General features: G+C 42.4%; 1 long non-coding RNA gene across 1 annotated transcript; it reads right to left on the bottom strand.

The window, feature by feature from the left end:
- Positions 1 to 10,398: 10,398 nt before the first annotated feature.
- Positions 10,399 to 11,802, bottom strand: LOC108136410. Its single transcript, XR_001773959.1, has 3 exons — positions 11,614 to 11,802; positions 11,334 to 11,406; positions 10,399 to 10,621 (listed from the first exon to the last, which is right to left on the bottom strand). It is a non-coding gene; the product is annotated as an uncharacterized LOC108136410 (long non-coding RNA).
- Between the last annotated feature and the right edge of the window lie 3,909 nt (positions 11,803 to 15,711).

Here is a 15,711-nt window from a genome sequence, read left to right as displayed (position 1 = left end):
ATTGCAAAAAGGTTAGAAACAACAACAAGTGGCTTACCTACATTCCCATTCCACAGAGCAAAGCGGTATGTGTGCGAATTCCATGCTGCACACGCTTGCTTTGGCAGCACACAGCACACAGCACACAGCACAGATCACACGGCACAAGACGCCCCCACTGCTGCAGTGGGAGTTCATTGACTTTTGCGCAAACGCAAACGCACAAGCCTCCAATTCCCCTCGCATGCCACAATCCCCCACCCCTGAAACCACCCCCTCCCCCCTTCACAATCCCCCAATCCCAATCAATGCAATGCACACTCGCGTAGGCCGTCAACTTGTCCAACAAGTTGGGTAGACGACAACACTGCCAGCCAGCAGCAGCCAGCAGCCAGCAGCTACCAGCTAATGTTGTCGTCATCAGAGCCGCCGATCTCTGGGTATCCGCGTCTCACTCTGGCCTCTTGGCCACCAGTTAGATGGCAGGATAACACTGCGGCGTCGCAGTTGCCTCAGTTGCCTCAGTTGCCGCAGTTGACGCAGTTGTCGCAGTTGCCGCAGCCACCGCGTCGGCCATGCCAATGGCAGCGGCGTCACTGCGTCTCAGCCGCAACGGTCAATGACCGACCGACTAAAAAACAGCATTGCTAGCACCACCACACACCACAACACCATACAAACACACACACACACACCGACCACACCGACGAACACACACACTCACCAATGCGACGACTTCCGAGGCGAATGCTTTTGGCGGGGCCAAAATCCTTGCTTCAATGTCAAGGAAGTCGAAGCGCCGCGAAGGCGACTTCCTTGTGCAGAGCAGTGGGAGTGGGAGCGGGAGTGGGCAACGGGGCAGTCGGAGGAGGGGGGAGGATCTCATGCCCATACCGAAACCCTCCTCCCCCCTCCACCGCCTCTGCAAGTGGGCAGCATTTGAAATGTGCGCTGCACAGAAAAAAAAATCATTGAAAGCCACGTTCAAATGTGTACTTTACTTGGCATTTTAAGTCCAATGCTGGTTAGGATATGCATAAAAACAATAATATTTTCTGATTTTTATTTAAACAGAAACAATATTTTTTTAAAACAAGCAACACTAGCTGTGGTAATCGAACTCTGTGCATCACAGCCTATAACAGCCTTATTTAGCATTTCAAAAAGGTTTCGAACTGCATATTAATTACATATATTCAAAAATAACAACATTACTTTATTGTTTAAACAAAATAACAGTTTCTTTTTTAAAGCAAACATTAAAAATTCCTAAAGCACCAGTGGTATACTAACTTATGTCTATTACAGCACAACAGCATGTTTGTTTTGTGGAAATACTTCAAATGTATTTGCTTTTCCTCGCACAGATCTATAATAATGTTTTAAATATGTTAAAATATTGTTAAATAAATCAAATAAGTGAACAGGAATAATTGTTTGTTAATAGGAATTTCTAAAGAATCACAAATAGAGTTTAAAAATCACATAAATCGGATCATTGCTTACTCTCCAATTGATACTAAAAAATATCAATCAATTTACGCTGTGAATATTATTAACCACTTGGCGTTTCGTTTTTTTCGCGGTGTACGTTGTCTTCGGCGACGCTGACGTCGTCGTCAACGTTGGCGCTGCTGCTGACGAAGCCGGCAGCAGCGTTGACTTGTAAACAGAAAAGTTCGTAAACCTTTAAAAGTGAAAGTAAAATCGGACGTAGACCTACATATACCACTGCGACGAGCGTGTGCCGGTGAACCAAAGTTGTGCGTGTGTGCTTTGCTTGCGTGTGTGTGCGTGTGTGAGCGTGAGTGTTCCCAAGAAGCAGCTGCCAAACCAGAAAACATGGCAACACGCTGGAGAGCTGGAACACTGGAGAACTGGAGAGCTGGAGAGCTCATATGGCGGTGGAGGTGGAGCAGGGGGAAGCGTTTGGGGCCGAGCTGTGTTGGCAACCAAACAGAACAGAGCAGAGCAGAGCCGAGCACAACAGAACACACAGCACACGCCGTCTCTGTCGCGCCCAGCACTCCAGAATATTTTGCGTTCTCTTGGGCATGCAAACGAAAGACTTCAATGGCACGAACTTGGTGGCAAATCGAATTGAAGTTTCTAAAGCGTTTACAATTTTTGAGGGCTTGTTCTTGCAAACAAAAGATTTCAATGAACCTATGACTTCTCTGGGCGCTTTACGTTGCATCCTAAGCCTATTTAAACGAAAGACTTCAAAGACACGAACTTGGTGGCAAATGGAATTTAAGTTTCATAAGAATTGAGATTTTTTTGTGGGCTTGTACTTGCAAACGAAAAGACTTTAAGGCTTTAATGTTGCAGCCTTAGCATAATTTATCGAAAGACTTCAATGACACGAACTTTATTCTCTTAATTTGAAGGTAGTATTGGCACTAGTACTCAAACGAAAGACTTCAATGACACGAACTTGCCATCTAGAGGGTAAATCTATTTATTTAAAGGAAATGATGACACAAAGACACAGCTTTACCCTCTAACCCCTTAGCAAACTGCCACCCAGCAAACGAAAGACTTCAATGAAACGAACTTGCTGGCCAAGATCCATTTGCTCGTGGAAAGTAAATCCCTGGCAAACATGAGGACTCTACCCCCTAACCTAACCGACTTCCTCGAGTGACTGACCAACCTTGGGCGTTCCGGGCAAGTGCAGCACGTGCTCCACGAGCAGTCACAACACACATGCGACAACGACCCCGGCTCCGGCTTCGGCATCGGCATCGGCTTCGGCTCCGGCTCAAAAACTGGAACCCACCGTCTGCCGGCATTGAATGAACTCCTGCGGCAAATAAACCGCATCCACATCCACAACTTCCTGTCGATACCGTTACGTATGCAATATGAGTCCAGTCAAAACAACAACAATAACAACTACAACAGTGACAGCGGATTGCGCAAACAGCGGCGCCAACTGGCAAAAAAGAAACAAAAACAACCATTACCCACCCCAACAATAATGCGTTGGGATCAAAAGTCAATAAACTTTATGCGAATTTTTTTATTTATTTTTATTTATTTTATTTTTTTGGCAACCGTTTTGTTGTGTTGTTATCTTAACTGTTACCTTAACTTTTGGGCAACTTTCTCGATCAGGCATCACCCCCTTTCGCCGCCAGAAAAAACTTTCATCATCAATGTGGCGCAGCATCCTAAAAAAAAAAAAAAAAAAAAAAAAAAAAAAAAAAAACAAACGAAAAAAACTTAAACTGTACAGTCAATAAACTCAAAAATTGCGTTGACTTTTCGTGTTACATAATAAGCGGAGCCACTCAGCTGATCTCGGCTGGCAGAAAAGCCACCGAAAAGTTTGTCAACCCCGGGCGGCGCAGCGATCGAAAACAAAACAAATCGAATACAAATCACCGCGATTTGTGGGTGGCTTGGCGTCTGGAGATTCCGTATCCCATTTCAATTTCAATTCCAAAAGGTCGACGACGTCTCGAGTGACCGGAAGAAGCGTGCCAAAAATATCTAAGCGCCGTGCCCGAAATAGAAGCCACTTGATTTTCAATTTGCCCCGTTCGTTGATCCGTCCGGTCCGGAGATGATCAAGTCCGGTCCGGTCTGCGCGAGAGTTTGCTCAACCAACGACCAACGACCAACGACGAGCGGGCGAAAGAGAAGGCAATGAACGCGTCGGCCGAAAAGCGGAAGCGCTCTTGGCTAGAACAGCTGGCCGAAACAGCTGACCCAGGAGGGGTTTTTTTTTTTTTTTTTTGGAAGGTAGGAGCACACTTTATGATGAGGTGTTTCCTCTCTAGGTTCCTGGTTGCGTTGCATATTTGGCTTACTGAAAGTGGGGCCAACGGACAGGCAACAGCAACAGCAGCAGCAGCAGCAGCAGCAGCGCAGCAATAAACTTCAAAAACTTAGCCGGTCAACGAACCCGCATCTGTATTCAAGCCAGGTTAAGACAAACCCAGTCCGCTGCCTCCGTTGGCGTCGCTGCCTCACAATTTCGAAGCTAAAGTCGCTGCCTCGGCCTCTGCCTCCGTTTCCGTCTCAGTCGGCTATATGGCCAAGTGGTTTTGCCAATCGAATCGCCATGGCCGAGGCTGCTGCGGGAACTTCTAATCAGCTGCTCGGTCGCTGAGCTCTCAGCTGGCAAGCAGCAACAACAATTAGAAAGCCACCTCAAGAGCCATCGCCATCGCCATCGCCATTGCCATCCAACGTCATCATGCGCCAACTCTCGCTTCTTCACTTTTTAGTGGGTCTCCAGCTACAGATACAAATACAGATACAAATACATTTACAGATACCGATACAGATACAGATAGCGATACAGATACAGATACCGATATAGCTAGAGATAAAAATACATTTACAGACACTTTGAATATGAAAGCATTTCGAATGCCCTCAGCTTTGGGTCATTGAAATTGGAGCATAGGACTGGCATACATAAGAGCATATATATCATACATATCAATAGCAGGCAAAGCCAAAGAAGCCAAAGCCAAAGCCAATGACTTACTTAGAATCAACGAACATCATCAGCTGGCCGACAAAAACGAAAGCTCTAAAGTTCAAAAACCCCAAGCAGCCAAGATTCTTTGTGGCACAATAAAGGTTGATGGCTGTAGATTTCTGATTGCCGGCCACTCACTTCACTCGCAGCCATTTCACTTGGCGAGAGCGAGAAAGTTTCGGCCCGATCGGAATTGGAATCGGAATTGGTATAGGTATTCGAATTGGATGTGGATGTAGATGTAGATGTGGAATTGGAATTGAACTCGGAATCGTAATCGTAATCGAGTGTATGTGCACTTGGCCAAGACAAATGATACGACAGGCGTATAAATGGGGTCTCGTTCATCGTCATCGTCATCGCCATCGCCATCCATATCCATATCCATCCGAGCGGAACTGGAACTCAACCAGATCTCAATTTCAATCGCAATCTTAATATCGATCTCGATTTGGGTGCTGCGGATCCTGGACAGGAAGTGGCGGAGCTGGCCAAACGGGTCGGGTAATCTCCGCCAGGCTTTTCGCATACTTTCAAAATTGCGCTCAACAGCGAGTAAGCGGGTGGACTAGGAGTCACTGACCGCTGCATCGAAACACATCAATGAGTTCTTCTTGATTTCACGTTACATTTATACAGGTTTCCCGTTCCTGATGCAATTTCTCCCATGATCTTAAACTACGAAAAATTCTATCGAAAAGGAAGCTTTCAGCAGTTAAATTTATTTGCAACAATATATACAACAAATGTATGTCATACCAAAAATTAACCAAAAATATATATACCTTAACTAAAACTTGATATTAGGAGTGGTGGCAAAAAATCTGTTTTCGTTTGCATTTATTTCTTTAAATATTTATTTTCTTGTTTATCGTTAATATAAACTTTATTTAAAGTTGTATAGCTCTTTTGTGTTGTGTTTGAAATATTTATTTTTTTTTTTATGGTAAATTAAAGCATAATTTAAAGCCATTATATATATTTATAATGTTTTTTAAAAAATGTTTAAAAGTTGGTGCTTTGTAGAGCTTTCAACAAGTATGCCAATAATAATATGTTTTGTGGTGTAGTTTTGAAACTTAGGCAGCTATAGTTCAGTTTGATTTACTCTACATATAGTATATGGTACATGCTTCAGTGAACCGCAACTGCTTCCCTTAGCATATCACTCATACGCACTGTTGGTATCATTTGGACTGGGAGATGCAGTCTGGTTGGATTCTGTTTGGGATCGGATACGCCAGCTATATATTCTGATTGGCGGTGGTGGCTGGTGGATGGTGGTTGGTGGTGCAGCAGCTTGCTTGACAAGAACTGCATTTCGCTTCACACCTCAACTGCAGGCAACAACAATGTACACATGGTAAACATACAACACATACTACACATACTATTCATACCGTGCTGTGTGTTTGTGTGTGTTTACCTGTTTTAAAAGACACTTTTTTAGTTTATTGAACTTTTGTGCACTTTGAGCGTCACCTCGCAACGCCCCCTCTATCCCCCTTCCCCCACCCTCTTCCCCGCCCCCACCACCGACTTCCACTTCCCAACAAACGCTGGTGCGTTGGCGGTGGGGCGAGCGTTCGATCCGATCCGCTCCGCTCCAGCTTCTGGTCTCCGTGATCTGGTCCATTTGGGTAGGAGGGGTAGGAGGGGTAGGTAGGTATTTAGGGGTAGGAAGGGGGGCTCTCCACTATTGCGCATGCTTAGCCTCGTTCGCCGATCATTTTCATACCGCGATGGCCTTCAAAACGATAATTCAAGCGCTTAATTTTTATCCACGCTCTTTGCAAAGTTTGTTCAACTTGCTGCGCTCCATTGGATGGACTTCTGTCGCGAAAACGAAACTTAAACTGGGATCGGGATAGGGTGCAGTGGATGTGCATCCTTTGGAACCCTTTGTTCTAAATTACAAATTAGCATACAAGCTATCAAGTTAATAGCTGTTACTCATTTTATTTTACAATATAAAAAACAAATATATTTGAATAAGATATAAATGTATTATCACATAAATTGTAAAGGTACCTCACTAAGCAATATATTTACATAATATATATGTGAACATGCTTCTTTAAAAACTCATTGATAATATAAATCAATTGTGGCTTTAATAACGTTTCCAAAAAAAACACTTTAAAAGGTAACATTTTTTTTTTATGGTCGAATGCAGAATCGGTATTAAATGTTCCCTGGCTATTCAGTGTAAGAGCGCCAAAACTTGAAACGATTATTTAATTTAATTTTAATTGGAGAAAGTGCAAAGCCCCCCAATACATACAGAAAATAAAAATAAAATCATAAAGGCACACGCACACAGAAACTAAAATTAAGTCGGCTGAAAACCAAAAATTAAAAACCCAACCAAAGCAAACCAAAAAAAAAAGACAAAACGACGTATACAAAAGCAAAAATGCTTAATCACTTTAAATTACAAACGCATTCGATGACAAATTATGAATGTTGACAACGAAGCCCAGACCCAAGCCCAAACTTAAGTCCATGACAACGGCAAACAACAGCAAACAATCGGAGTGTACAACCAGTTTTGATTTAAAAACGAAAATAAATAAAATTAATGACCGCAATGGCAACGAAATGCAAATAAATACAAAGCCAAACCAATCCAATTCAAGTCAAAAACCAAACCAAACCAAACTTAAACTCAAACTCAAACTCAAACCCAAAACCAAAGTCGAACAAAAATTTCTACTTATGCAAAGTGGAAATATTGCCTAAAGAGCCACCGGGGGCGACCCTAAAAGCATGTCACAATCTGTCCAAAGCTGCTAATTAGCCAACCCGATCTGCGAATACCCTGTATATTAGCAAGAGCTTTGCATAACGAATAAGATGAATATCTGAAACAATGTGGCCACTGGCCAGAGAAAATGGTTGAGCTGAGCCATTTTTAGTGGCAATTTTGGGAGGACAAACTCACCGATTATTCGCATATACCCTTTGCACTTTTAAGGTAGCAAGTACAGGCGCATTCAAGCGCCAGTTACATTAATTTTCGAATGATTTTTTCATCGATCTTTCTTGTCTTGTCTTTTTTTTTTATTTTTATTTTTTTTGGTAGGCATTTGTATTATGCAAAACATGGAAAACACTGAATTTTAAATTGACCAACTATAGTATAATATAAGTTAAGCTGCGGCCGTTGATCTGGGCCTCATCTCTGTCTGGCTAACTGGCTATATGGCAATCTGGGTTTGCCACTGGGGGCGTGTGTTGGACGACATTGGACAATACTACTTTTATGCGACTATGACTACCAAATTAATTTCATGCGCATTGTGCATAAAGGGCCAAAGACTTAATGCGATTGGATTGAATCGGATCGGATTGGATCAACTTGGGCTTTACGTAAGGCCCTTGAACGTGCAGCGATCGTTAACTTACAAAAAAGCGGTGAAATTTTTTCTACTCTCTGTATTGGAGTGTGTGTGTGTGTGCGTGTGTGCGTGTGTGTTTCTCTTTGTTTTATTCGACTGTAACGACACTTGAGTGTCTGTCCGTGGGTCTATATAAGTCACATAACCATCGAATGACTGACTGACTGACTGACTGACTGAATGACTGAATGGCTGAATGACCCACCAGGGGAGGCCCACTGCGGTTGCAGCATCATTCAAAAGTTTCGATCATTGCCCTTTATTTGGGTGATCGTACTCACCGTCGTATCTCTAGTCACGTGGGGTTGTATAACCTTCGTTATCGGGTTGGACAAAAGGGCTTAAGTATATCAACCGCACCTCAAATATTTGCCCCGAACATTTTGACCGACTTTTCGGCAACAGAGAGATACAGATATAGATACAGATACAGCTACAGCTACAGATAGAGATTCAGATATAGAGTGGCACTTCTGCTGATAACAATGGCCGGCAAACATGGAATTCCACAAGGGCGCCAGGCGCACTCGACTCGACTGCCCACTCCCATCCCTCATCTCCCATCTCCCAACTCCCACTTCCACTCCCACAAATTAATGAGATGAGCACGCCGGAGAAAGTCTCGTGAGCCGCGTAGAGCCATGATCGCAACGAGAATGAGAATGGTAATGATGAATGGCGCCCAGCTGAGAACCCCCGTCCAAGGGTTCAATAAACTGTGTGTGCCAGAGTTGGCCAAAATACAAAAAAAAAAAAAGAGAAACAAAAAAACCAAAATACCCAGCGTCGACTGCGGCGCCATGGAGCAAACTTGCAACGTTTTTGTGAAAGCCATGCAAAACCAGGCGCAAAAAAAAAAAAGGCAACCCAAAAGCCGAAAAACCAAACCGAACTGGTAAGTGCGTTTGCATTGCACTCTGGCCATATGACATCGTCCCGAGTTTCCACCACCCTCCCCCCTCCCCTTTCCGCCCCTTTCCGCCCCTTTCCACCCCTCCTTGTCTCTGCCCCTGCCCCAGACTCTGCTGCCGCCGACGTCACTGCCAACAGCTCTGCCAACGTCTGCGCGACTGCGTTCGTTGACTTAACGCACTACTAACTCAGTGCCACAGTCACCGACTTTTGAAATGTGTGTTGTAAACACAGACACAGATACAGATACAAATACACGGTACACAGGTAGAGCCACAGATACAGATACAGATACGGATACACAGGTACAGATACAGATACAGATACAGAGATACACAGGTAGAGCTACGAGTGTGTGTTCATTTTTTTCACCATTATTTATGCTAATGATCATATTCACGTTATTGCCTTCGTTTTGGCCCCGTCTTCCTTCTCCGCCTCTTTGGTTGCCACACCATACCCATATCCATATCCATATCCATATCCATAGCCATAGCCATATCCAAATCCAATCCAGATCTAGAGATTCGCCCAGGATTTAGTGCAATGCGATCTGATCCGGGCTTTCCACACTTTCGATGATGATGATGATGATGATGGCCATTCGATGGGTAATGCGGATGCAGTATGCAAATCGCACACGGAAGAAGTCGCCGAGCAGCAGCAGCTGCCTGGCAAATTGTTGGCATGGAAGTTGGAAGAAGTGAAAGCATCTCCGAAAGTTGTTAAATATGAAATGTGCAGACTTAAGCCACTGGCTTGCGGTTTTGGACAAGAAGAAAGCTCATCTAGGCGGTGGGTTCTTTGGCAAGAGGTCCTTAAAAAGAGGCAAAAAGAGAGCCGCAGAATCATGTTTAGATTGGCTTTGGATTGGGCACTATATACATATATATAGTGTAATGCCTTCTGAAGGTAGGTCATGATGTTTTGAGAAATACAAGGAAGAGAAATTTTGCAGCACCATCTTTCTCTTTTCTCTCTCTCTCTCGCTCTCTCTCTTTTTCTCCCTCTCTTCTCGCTTTTTCCCTCGGCTGCTGATTGTTTGTGTTGGCCAAATAAAAGCTGGCAAACAGAAAATGTTCAATCAAATCAAACAAACCCCTCCTCCCTTGGCCACGCCCACCCGCATGGGCGGCTGCCGTAATAGTGCAAACAATTTGCCGCAGTTTTTAATGCAAATTGCTGGGAACTAAAAGCAAACACTGCGGCACTGCGTGGATTTTTGCATGGCTCGAAAAACGAGAGAAGAAGAAAGCCAGATTTAGGCCTACACAAATCGGGCCCAAAAAAAAAGGCCCCAAGAAGACGACAACGGTACATTTTTGGCCAAACAGCCGTAATACAACAGGCAAACAGACAAACGGACAACAGACAATCGACAACGCAGCTCGACAACTTTTTAATTGCCCTCAAAAAAAAAAGCGACTCCAAAACTCAAAAAAAAAAAAAAAGGTAGGTACTTTTAGAGGGGACAGCGGAAGCGGATCGTAGACGGGGCCTCGGCGGCGGCAGCGGCACCGCCAACAACCACACCAACAACCATACCAACAACCATACAACCAACAAAAACAACACCAAACCATCTCTTCAGATAGGCCGTAAAAATTTCTTTCTGCCGTTGCCATAGCGTTGCGGCTGCAGATTCTGCGCGCAGCAGCAGCAGCAGCAGCAGTTCTTGTTTAATTTTAATGTTTCTTATTTCTTTTCACACTTTAGAAAGTTTGGTTATAAATTTGCTTTTAGGCAGCAGCAGCTGGCGGGGATCTTCGCTTGCCCAATGCCTCATTGTCTCTTCATTTTTTCGTTTCCTGCTGCCCCAGCTAAAAGTGTCCTGAAAGTAAAAGTGAACCAATACAGAATGTTTAAGCAACCACTTGGCTAAGCCCCTTCCTCAAGACATATTTAAGCGGTCACCAACACTTTTATTTTTCAGGAAGTTTTTATAATGTTTACTTACTAAAATTAAAATTTCATTCGAACTACAATTACAGTTTATTGCTTAGTTAGATCTTGTTTTAAAATATCATTTTCAATTCTGCAATATATAACTACGCATAAAATAGTAAGCAAATGGTTATAAAACGTTTGCAGGCTTATTAAATCAACTGAAAGATAAGTATTTAATTGTTTTATCGTGAAAAACATATATGCCTCTTCAAAACAAAAAACTATCTTTTTTCTGAAGCTAAAATTAAATTATTTATTAAATGTAAATCTCTGTTAAATTTAACTTTATTATTCACTACAAAAGTGGTTAATGCAAAGTGGCCAAAAAAAAAGAAGTTTATTTGTAATAAAAGTTCCCAAAATGTGTTAAATAATAATATTTTTATTTAATAAATGGATCATGTTTAGTTGCTATAAAAATATTTTATAAAAATTGTCCATATTTGTTGGCTAAAACATATTAATTGTAAAGCAAATTTGTAATAAAGGTACCTGATCACCAAAATATGTTAAATTATTATATTTTTAAAGAATGTGATTAGTGATTAGTTTTTGTAAAAATGTTTCATAAAAATTGCCTATTTATTTGGCCTTACGGGTTGACTTTTCGAATTGAAATATAAGTAGGTGAAGTGTCATTGAACTCGCCAGCTGCAGAGGCAGAAAAAGCTGTGAAAATCAGAAGGATTAATAATGGCAGGATATAAGGCAAGTGACACCGCTGCCACTGTCGACGTCGCTGTCGCAGTCTCAGTCTCAGTCGACGTCGCTGTCAACGTCTCAGTCGCTTTCGCAGTCGCTGTCGCAGTCGCTGTCGCAGTCGCTGTCGCAGTTGCGGTGGCCCCGCTCGAGTTCAATGCACTTGATTTGGCATACATTTGGCATTCGGCTTGTTATCAGACATCAGACGCAACTGGCTGCAGTTGTAGTTGCAGTTGCCAGTTGTCGAAGCTGTTCATGCTGTCCGAGTTGTCCAAGCTGCCAAGCTGTCAAGCTGCCAAGTTGCCAAGTTGCCGCGATGCCAAGTTGCGCGGCTGCTCGGTTGGAGCCGCGTCTTATCAACGCCGCGGCGCGTTGCCGAATGGCTGGCCCCAATCGCGTGCCAAGTGATAACAGCGGCGGCATCGAGCCAAGTCGGCGGCTCAAACATGTTCGAGCCAAAGCACTCAAACCGCCAGGGAAAGAGTAAGATGCGGCGGCCAAAGAGTTGGGCCAAAGAGAGCTGGCCAGCTGAGGATCGGTGGCGTATGCGCAATGTGGCACAAACCTGGACCTGCACTTTTTGAATGGCAGCAGATTGTGTGGAGCATGTGCCACATTTTCGGGGATTCGCAATCGGATTCGGATTCGGCACAAGCGGATGTGCTGACTCCTGCAATTTATGCACGCAAAGTTCATAAACATTTGATAGAGCAGATGGCGGTGCAATGTTCTGCTTTCGCTCTGTCTCTAATTGCAAGAACCCCACCCCCACCCCCCCATCCCCATGCCCCTGCCCACTCCCCTCGTTCAGAATCATCTCAAATTGCACATATTATAATTTCTCTGGGAGTAGAAAGTTGGTAATCAATCAATTGCAAGATAACTTTCGCTCTGCTTGCAAATTGCGGCAACTTTTCTAGCAAGTTCGTTGTCTAAGTCTTTCGTTTCGTTTTGGATTCCCCTGGAAAAGTCTTGCCAAGTCAGCGGAACCAAAGGCATTAGTTTGATAGCAATAAGGGATGTGGAGAATTTTGGAATACCTTACTCTACACTCGAAGAAAAATCATAATTCAAAAAATCATTTTTAAAACCTTGTAGAAATAAATTTATTAGGCAAATTATGACCAAAGAACGAAGTTTTTAAATAATGAATCAAATATATTTAATAATATCACATTAGACTTAAACTATTTAACTTTTAATTATCATCCAACTCAAAGCCTCAAAATCTTAAATCTGTGATTTTAATAATAGATTTCAAACAGGGATTAAATTTAAATAAAATTGTAAATTAAAAGTTTATATTTGGTATTTGATATTTATTAATATTTGAATTGGTTTTAATGTTCAACATAGATTACATTTAAACATTACCATTTTGCTTAGTTTTTTTAAATGTCGGTATTCTGCTTAATTATTACCTTTAGCTTCAATATGAATAAATAAATGCTACATTTTTAAATGGCTTTAAAGTTATAAACGATATGATTTTTTTTGATTTGATAATTACTTAGCTAAGATAATATACAATTTGCTTTGGCAGTCAGAGCTTATATGCATACCATTACTGCTTTGAAGCATAGATTTTTTATTTTGGCCTCTAAGGAATTTTGTAGAATTAAAAGGTTTCTTATTTTCGACGACAAATAAGACTTAAGTCTTATGCGGCACTGGTAACATGTAATTTCATATCTAGTTTTACATAATAATGCTACAAGCCAAAGTATTTTTTAAAAAACTTTTTACCCTAAGCTTATACTTAAGAATGACAAGTAAATTAGCAAATAATACCAAGTAAAGAGGTGGCATAGGAAGTTTACAAGTATTTGCACACAGTTTAAGTTAAATTTACCTACTTTTCTCTTTAAATGAGTGGCGGGAAGTTGGCCAAAGGTAGTTGAGTGCAAACTACAACACAGATAGCTGATGGGCAGCCGCTGAGCTTAGCCCTTTGGGCCATAATCATTGAAAAGGGGCGTCGCTAAATAAAGTCTCATTAATCAGGCTCCTCTGGATGACCGAATTTGGCTAGCCGATACTTTCGCCCAATGCGTTGTGCAAAGCGCCACAAATATCCAATGTCAATTTCACCAATTAAACTAATGTCGAGTTGGCGATAGAAATTTCTTGGAAAAGTCCACCAGTCCAGTTCGTCACTCGGCCACTGAGCCACTCAGCCATTCAGCTCCTCAGCTACTCAGTCGACCAAATGTCGCTAACGCAAAATGGGAAGCGATGCTGTCGGAAAAGCACTCGAAAAGCCAGGCCAAAAGGCGGCATCAGCCAAAATCAGGCAAAAGCACACACAAAATACAAACTACAAACTACTGGCCACTTTTGCACACCGAGCAAACAACAAACAACAAATAGCAAACAACAAACACAACAAACTACAAAATACAAAATACAACATACAAAACAAGGCAGTCAGTCGTGACTTTTTTTTTTGCCGGCCTGACTGCCACTATTGCCACTACTGGCCCACTGCCGCTGTGGCACGTTCGTTGCAACGTTGCTGTTGTTGCTGTTGTTGCTGCACATTTGTAACCATGAACGTGAAAAATCAGCAAAGTGAAAAATAATTGATTCCGGAAGGAAACTGCCGCAACTGGTTTCGGTATCGGCTTTGGATATTTTGTTTTTATTTGGCCAGTTGCTGTGTCGAAGGCGGTTTTGTGCGCGTTTTTGGTGCCGTAACAGGGGAAGCTGTGGAAAGCCAAGTCGACGCTTTTCCGACGGGTGAAATCCGAACGCATTTCTGGTCTATTAAGCAGTGGAACCCTTCAGTTCCATTCCATTCCCCTCGAGCCCCCTTCGATTTTCGTCGAGATGACAGTTCTGTGTCAGCCAAAAGTGGTGGCCAAAAGGAAGTGGAGAAATCTGATCTCTGGAGCTCCTAGCTCTCGATGGCTGAGCAAATAAGGCCCGTTTCTGGGCCAGTGGCGCAGAAAGTGACGGCCGCCAAAAGTGAAAAAGCAACAAACAACAACAGGCCAAGAACGAACCCAAACTAACCATCCGTATCCACATCCATATCCACATCCACATCCACATCCACATCCATCCACGATGCACTGCAGCCGAGTTCTCAGCGCCATGCAGGAAGTCAATTACCGCCTGGAGCCAAAGACTCTGAAACTCTGCATCTCTGCATCCATATATCTTTGCATCTGCGGCCCCGCTTGTCGCAAATTCACAATCTCTGTGCGCTAAACTTTCTCAATTTAAAATTGCATTTGAAACGATGCTGATGACGCGACTGCCAGTTAGCCAGCTAACCATCTAGCCTGCTAGCTAGCTACACTGATAAAAAAAAGTGCAAAAGTACAAATAAATATATGGTTATATGGTTAAATATAAAATCATATCAAGCATGTCTTAATATTAAAATATTTTAGTTTACTTTAAATGCCATATTCAAATTAAATATATAATCTTAATATAATAAATAATGCGTACTAAATTGATAACTTATATGTTAGCATTGAGTTTATACTTAAGATTAACCTGGATTAAATTTAAACTAAATTTTAAATAACTGATTATTGAATCCAAAATTGTATATTTCATATAAAAATTAAATATAAACTCATAATATTGTAAACAATGCGTATTGAATTGCATATTTAAATTTCAAATGCATTAAACAAGGATATGGATTCAATTCAAAAAAAATTTACCAAAAAGTAGTGAAATAAAATGATAAAAATATATGTATTATAACTAAATAACTAAAACCCGAAATGGCTGACTATTAAAGCGGAAAATATTTGAATTGAGTTTCATGTGGCAGCATTGGTTTTTACTACTTCTACCTATTTTCTACCAGTGTAGCGATTTCCCTCGAATTTTCCGCTGTCGAGAGCTGGAAGTCGTTGCCATTTGCCGCCAGTTGCCGCCTGCCGTTGACCGAAAAAAGTGTGTCAAGTTTTCGACAAAGATCAAGTACATCGCAGATAGTACGTCAAATGTGTTTTGCTGTCGTTGCCCCTGATTTTGGTGGCCCGATGCCGGGAGTTGCTGCATCCGCTGTTGTTGGCTGGTTGGCTGGTTGGCTAGGCATTTCCAGTTGCCATGACCAAAATGTTCTCAAAATCCATTGCAATGTGGCTTAGATTTCGGTGCAATTTCGTAGTGAAAGTGCAGCGGCAGCGGCAGCGGCAGAAACTCGTTAGAAAGAAATGTGTTGGTAATTGGTGAGCCAAGAAAGCTGCCGTGGATCTAGATTGTGGCCCACAGATTGGCCAAAATGGATGCTGCTGGCCTGTGGGC

The sequence above is a fragment of the Drosophila elegans genome, unplaced genomic scaffold, assembly GCF_018152505.1.
Source record: "Drosophila elegans isolate 14027-0461.03 unplaced genomic scaffold, ASM1815250v1 contig_149, whole genome shotgun sequence".
NCBI classification, from domain to species: Eukaryota; Metazoa; Arthropoda; class Insecta; order Diptera; family Drosophilidae; genus Drosophila; species Drosophila elegans.
This window is presented reverse-complemented; position numbering and strand designations above follow the sequence as displayed.